The following is a 7,444-nucleotide window of genomic DNA, read 5'->3' as shown; positions in this document are numbered from 1 at the left end:
TTAAAAGGTGTGTATAAACTACTATTCACCCAACACTCATTGCATCGTGGATTACAATAATAATTCATAATATTTTGCTTTTTGTTTTTTGAATTTTTGTTATGATTTTTTTTCAAATATGTTTTTGTTGATATTATCTTTCAAAATTGAGATTGTTGAGAATTTAACTTCACAATTCGCTTCTTTTTATTTTGCCTTTATATAAGGTTAACGTGGTTTATAGGTTTGCCAAGGTTGCCCTAGTTTAAAAGTTTGGTGGGTTGTTTTTTTTTTTTTTTTAATTGAACTTGATTTTTTATATAGTGTATTTTTTTTCTCATATAATTAAAAAAATAGTTTTTGAGAAAATTCATGTTATAAACTTTATAAAGTAACAAAAATTAAAGGATATGGGGAAATCATTGTTCATCCAACACCCATTACATTGTGCATAACAATAGTAATTCATATTATTTTTAATTTATGTTATGATTGTTTTTTCAAATTTATTTTTTCCAAATTTATTTTTTATTATTGGGATGATTGAACTTTATTTTTTTATCGTTTATATAAAAAAAAAATTTAAGATAAAAGTTATGATATAAAATTTATAAAGTCTATAGATCTATTCATAGGTTTGTCTAGTTGACTTAGTTTGTGAGTCTGATAATTTTAACTTTTTTTTAATTGGTTTTTTTTATTTTATCTTTAAATACTGAGTTAATGGAGAATTTAATTTCATAATTAGTTTTGTTTTGCTTTTTATAAGATTATCATGATCTAAAACAATATCTTAGCATTGAGTTGGTGTTTGATGTTGTAATCATCTATTTTTATTATCATATAATTAAATAAAAAATATATTTTTTTTAAAATAAAATTATAATATCAATGAAGTCCATAACCCAGTTCATAGGTTTGACACACTAGCCCGTCTTACCCGATTCACATGTTTGACAAGTTTACTCATCGATAGGATATGTTTTTTTTTTTTTTTATCTTTTAATTTTTTTTAATTTTTTTTTGGATTTCATTCTTTAATATTGGATTGATTGAGAAATAAACTACATTATTGATTTTTATTTTATTTCTATAGGGATAATTGTCTCAAATATGTGTTTAATTTTATTTGCTTTCTATAGGGATAATTGTCTTTAATAAGTGTTTATTTTTAGGTTGATGCTCAATTTTATGAGCATCTATTTTTATCATATAATTAAATAAAAATTTTTATATAAAAAAAGTTATTAAACTTAATAGAGTCCATGACCTAGGTCACAAGATGACCGATATTGTTCCAATTTGTCATTGTCTCAATATTTGTTTAAAAATTTCATCTTGAAGTTTTTTTAAAAGTCAAATCATGTTTTTATCGATTATTAAGATTGTATTTGGACCTATGAAATCGATCGATTTAAGTTGATCTAGCTCTCACATGGTTTTATTAAAAACTTGAGTTAGGCAAAGAGCTTAGTCAGGGGGTTTCAAAATTGATCAACTTGATCATGTTTAATAACAATATTAAAAATTTCTTCATGCTCTTAATATTTTTTTAATATATACTTTTTAAAATTAATTTGACCCATGACAGAATGCGGCCAATATAGTATTACTTTTCTTTTTTATGTCTTTTCCTTGGTGAAGTATATTGAAAAGGATGTATTTAATTACATCATCAGTACAGTTGTTTTACATTGTTTTTAAAGAGTTAATGTGGACACCTATTAAAAACATTATTCGAATAAAATAAGTCAATACCTTTTATATTATAATACGAAGACTAAATTGTCTATCAAGAAATTATTTCACTATAAATGATCCCTAAATAAAGCCTCCTTTTAGAAGTGCATCTTAAATAGAGGTTTGCTAAAAATTTCTTTTTATATATTTTTGAATTGTTATGATATACTGATGTAAAAAATAATATATATATATTAAAAAAAAAACATTTTGTTAATATTTTTTTGAGTGAAAAAGCACTTTGAAAAGCTATCACAACTATACTTTCAAACACCCTTAATTCTTAACATTTACTTTTGAAAATAACAAGTTTGTTTTTACTTCAAAAATAGCTCAAAATACATAGCATGCAATCTCATTCCATTATTTATTGAAATATCAACAAAAGATGCCTTTTTACAACTAAATATTTAACACTTCAAGAAATAATTTTCATTCCTTGAGGACTATGTGAAAGAGAAAGTATAATTTAAGAGTACGGTTTTGTTCACAAAATATAACTTTCCACTTCAGAATTACTTATTTGGAAAACTTATTCATAAAAAATAGAGTCCTCAAAAGAAACATTTTAATGTGTGATGGGCAATGCAAGACTACAAACAAAGTATTATCATATATTGTTTTATGAGAAATCTGTAAATTTAAGGTAAGATATCTAATTATTTTTCTATATGAATGCCTCCTTTTTTTTTACCTCACTAAGGCATTGACCTTTTATTATATTTCTATTTTATTGTTTGTTATTAATCCAAATCTATTTTATATTTTCCACCAAACAAGTAAAGAAAAGCTGGATTGACCATCAACTGGTAGAATCAACCATTGTCTATGAAGAGTGGGTAGATCTAAGAGATTATGATGCAATCCACTATAAAGATAACACTTCACATGATCGATTAGAAGATAAAGTTCACTTTAAAATAAGTCCGCGGCTGATTAAAATAGCAAGTATTGCATATTAATTCGGATTTATATAATTTTTAAGAAGAAAACATGCTAATAGGAAATATAAATTGTATTAGGATTCACAATGGAAATTCTTAATATGCTATAAATCAAACAACACCTTTAAATCCTCTGCACTTTGCTTTTTAGTCCTTGGTTATTTGATTCCTTCAATTTCAGCCAAATTAACTATCACCTTTATTTGTTTTTTCAATTATACCTTTTTTTTTTAATTAATAAGACTTTCCAAGTCATGCTAACTTGTCATTTTGGTCCTTTATCATTTAATTCTTTTAATTTTAGCTAATTTTAATTTGTGTCTTGAATTTGCTTTCAGTTAAACCCCTCATATACATCCCAAGTTAATTTATATTTTTTTTTCGTCTTGTCTAATTTGTTTTACCCCATATTGTTTTTGTTATTCTTCTGTTTTTTTTTTTTTGAATCTTTTGGAAACTTTTATTTGAAATTAGCTTTAAAAGCTTTTGAATATATGTTTTTGGGGTTTTTATTTTTGACAATATTTTCTTGAAAATTTTGAAGGGGGTAAAAATGAGTAATTACAAACTTTGGTAAGTTTAATTAGTTCATGTACCTTTTCACTTCTTTGCCCTCTTGGATAGGTTTGTGCTTTCAATTCACTCAAGTTATAAAAAAAGGTCGCTAACTCAATAGATAAAATTATAATTCAATAGGTAAAATTAAAGATAGGGATCTCACCTATAAAAACATTAAAAAAATAAATAAAAATGGAAAAGATAATGTAAGTCATCATGGTCTCTCGCACTACCGCAACCTTCTCCTCCTTCCAAACCACCGATCAACCATAAGCTCCCATCATCATAAATCTCCTCTACCAATGTCAACTTGTTAATGCTATATAACTTATTTCTAGTGTTAATTTCTCTTTTGTCCTGGCGTAATGTTAAGAAACCATGAAGTTATTTCAAAATCCAGGAAGCTTAAAGAAGAATGTCCAAGGCAATCTCCATATGACTTGAACAAGTTTTGATTGTAGCATTTTGTCAAGGAATCTTACCAAATCTATAATGTTATGTGCTGAAGTCAATTTCTTCAACATGTTCCTTAGCCTTAAATCTTCAAATTCTTCAATTATCTTAGTTGATTCTTGTAGTACCGTGGGCACCAAAATGTGGTCTAAGAAGTCTAATAAGTGGGATCCCTCCAATATTGCCAATTCCATCATCTTAAAAGGAGAGACCTCTTTCCCCCATTCTCAATTAACCCCTTCAATTTTATTAATTTTCATTTTCAAATATTTCTATAGAAGCTTTACACTTAAATTTACAAAAACAAAACTTTGAAAGTAAATTCAAAAGCACTATTGTCATCTAAATTTGAAGCAGAGATATAATTCAAAACAATAAAAATTTCGTTTTCAACTGTGTTTTTCCCTGGTTTTGTTTCTCTAAATGGTCTCAATCTATTGGAGTAGCTGACTTGCCCTCCGACGAATTTTGTGGTGTTTGCAAAACGGAGCTGGTCTAGAGAGCAACGTGGAAGAAAACATATCATCCTACACGCAACTAGTAAGAGGACCCCAAACACTTGTGATCGGTCGTTCTCTTGTAGGTCCTGCTCCTTGGCACCCAAGATTCTTTGACAGTTTAGAACTTGGCATTGCATGAACGCAATGCATTCCTGAGGGAGCTGCTGAAAATCACATGCATAGGACCAGTGGCAGTGATCATAAATCTTAAAAGGACAGTTTACAGGTCATAAAGGGTTTGATGTTAACCGCATCTGAGGAATGAAAGCAATGTTTCAATTCTGATCTGCGCAGTGCTTTTCAACTGAACGAGAAAGGTCGAGGAAATCATGCAAGATTCATCTAACAAATATGTTGCGTAGTTGTTATCCATGCGGCACTATCATGTCCATTTATTATTTATATACAGTGAAACCTCCTACATGCCACAGGCAGATAGATTTAATTTCCAAGTTTTGACAACAGCTAAGGCTCTACAGAGCAATGTTTCGATCTTTATTCACGGAGATAATTTTTCAACGGCTGTTATTGCCGTCTAACTATTTCAAAAATTTCCCTCGAAACACTAAAATCTTATCCTACGTTCAGAATTTTATATATATATTATATATATATATATATATATATATATATATATATATCTGTGTGTGTGTTGAAAAGAAAATTATAGAATTGTTGTAGTTATGAAGATGTCTATTGTATCAAAGTATTATTTTTAAATATTTTTTTATTAATGTTCTATTAAAACTGGACATTAATTAAAACTATTGAGATTGTTGTATACCATGTACTTTATTATTATTATTATTAAAGGAAGTAGATCTTTCAATAATTAGAACTAGTATGTGGATGCATGTTAAATGACAAGTACAAAACTAAACAATTACGAGGATTCTATTAAAGAGATTACCCGTGTTTATGAAAAACCTCACATTTAAGTGATTCTTAGATCTGAGATTACTAAGTTATTTTATGTAGAAAATATTATGTTTTGATCCTGATTACACATTGTCTTAATCAAATGTAACAAATTCATAGATATTGGGTAAAACATAAACTATATGAAGATATTTGAGTGAATTATAATTTTAAGATTTGAAAGGAGTTTAAAATCTTATTCAAATAATCAATGACTATGATGTTGAGAGCAAATATAATTTGACAGAGCATTCATACTCTTTGCTCAAATGTCTAATTTGGAGATAATAGTTACATGATAAACTAATTACTAAGAAGTTAAGTCAAACAACATATAACTTTTATAATATTTAAGAGATCACACGTTGCTAAATATTTTACTTGATTTTTAAAAATAAATCAATTAATTTATTGAATTAATAATAAGTTAAATTATTTAATCTATTTAATCATGTTTTTATTTTGGATTATGATTTATATTTAAGAAAAAAATATTACAAACCTAATGGGTCACATGCATCAAGAATCATTACTGAGAAATTAAACTAGGATGATTGGTCAAGTATAACTTGATCATAAATAAATTATAGAAATTGAGGACTAAATTATAATTTCAGACTTAGAAAAATCAAATAAGGACTTGATTGCATAAATTTCTGACAATTGTTTTGGACTAAATATGTTATATTTTTTAAGGAGAAAAGCAATATTTTACCATCAATAGTTATATTAGGTTTTTCTTATAAATAGAATATTATGTTTCATATTTTTCCTGTATAGCAACAACAATATACAATAAATTTGAGAGTACATAAAAGTTTGCAATTAAGGCATAATAATCTCTTTCTCTTAAAAGAGTTTAGGAGACTCTTAATCTAGTGGTTTATGTTTATTACTATTGATAGCTAGACAATTGAATGACTTATGATTTATGATAACCTAATCTTAAAGAGTTGATCAAACTCTAAAAAAAAAAGAAGTAATGTTAAGGCATAATAATCTCTTTCTCTTAAAAGATCCATGTAACTTTCATTGTTTTTTTTAAAATATTGTTCCTACTACGTTCATGTCTTTTAAAAAACCCAACAATGTGTTCTATGCAAAAATAATTAGATAAGATAATAAATACATATGTTGTAAAAGAAGAAATGTATGTGTACATGAAATGAATGAATTTATTAATCCTTATCTAGTGTTTCATGAATTTTTTTTTATATCCATGAGAGACACCAACTTATATAGAGAAAGAAAGAGGTAGAAAAATATTTGACCTTATTCAAGAAAAATACCTAGGATAATATTTCCTAATTATTGGTGGTCACATTGTTGAATGAGAAAGCATATTGTTAAGCGAGTCATGCTCTAACATAGACATTTACTAACACCATTTTATGGATCCAATTATGGAAATGAGGTGAAGTTAGTATTTAAGGCAAGTATCAATTATATATATGGTAGGCATGAAAAGATTGAATTAAGGAATCATAGCCTGGATGTAAGGATGTTGCACCAATGTTTATCGTAATTAGAGTACCTTAGTCCAAATAAGAGGTCAAATTCAAAGTGTTACTTGGAAAAATTAGACCATTTAAAAGGTTGTGCTTGTTGTGCCATTTAGAAAACCTTGAAGAACATGTACCTATTGGGGTGTCTCGACCTAAAAAAAGGAACACATCCAACCCAAGCATGGTGTGACTAGATGGAATTGAGGCCCCTCAGCTTTTGGGTGATTGTCTCAATATGCTTTTCTTCCTATAATTTTCCAAGTCTTGGTGATAGATGGGAAAATCTTGGGCTTAATCATGACCATTATCATAGGCCCAATCCTTATCTCATTATTGGTATGTTTGATTTAGGTTCTAAACTTAACTGGTGTTGAGTCTAAGTTTGTTAGTTTGAACATGGAAGAATGGATAAATTTATGAGATGATAATGTAGCGATGTGAGCTTATGCTTTTATGATAGGGAATTTATTTGGTTGTGTGATGGGGGTGTGATTGTAATTGTGATGTTGTGGGGATGTAGGTGGGTGAAAAAGGTTGATAATTGATTGGTTCAATTTGCAACATGGAAAAACAAATATAATATGCTTATTAAAAAAGAAAACAATAAACTTCAACGAGTTGTTCTAGCAGTGAAGGAGGTATGCTTCATTCTTTGACTCCCTAGGTTCATAGCTTGAGGCCAATACCCATAAAATTTTATTAAATTTTCCTCATAGATTAAATTTTATGTTCCTAACCTGGAATACACACAATCATCAACTACTCACACTTTGATACATTCTAGTAGGACATGGGACTATTTTCACCCTATTTGGTATTCACGACTAAGTGAATGTTTAATCTATGG

This window comes from Populus alba, chromosome 1 (genome assembly GCF_005239225.2).
Source record: "Populus alba chromosome 1, ASM523922v2, whole genome shotgun sequence".
Taxonomy (NCBI): Eukaryota; Viridiplantae; Streptophyta; class Magnoliopsida; order Malpighiales; family Salicaceae; genus Populus; species Populus alba.
Note: the sequence above shows the minus strand (reverse complement) of the source record.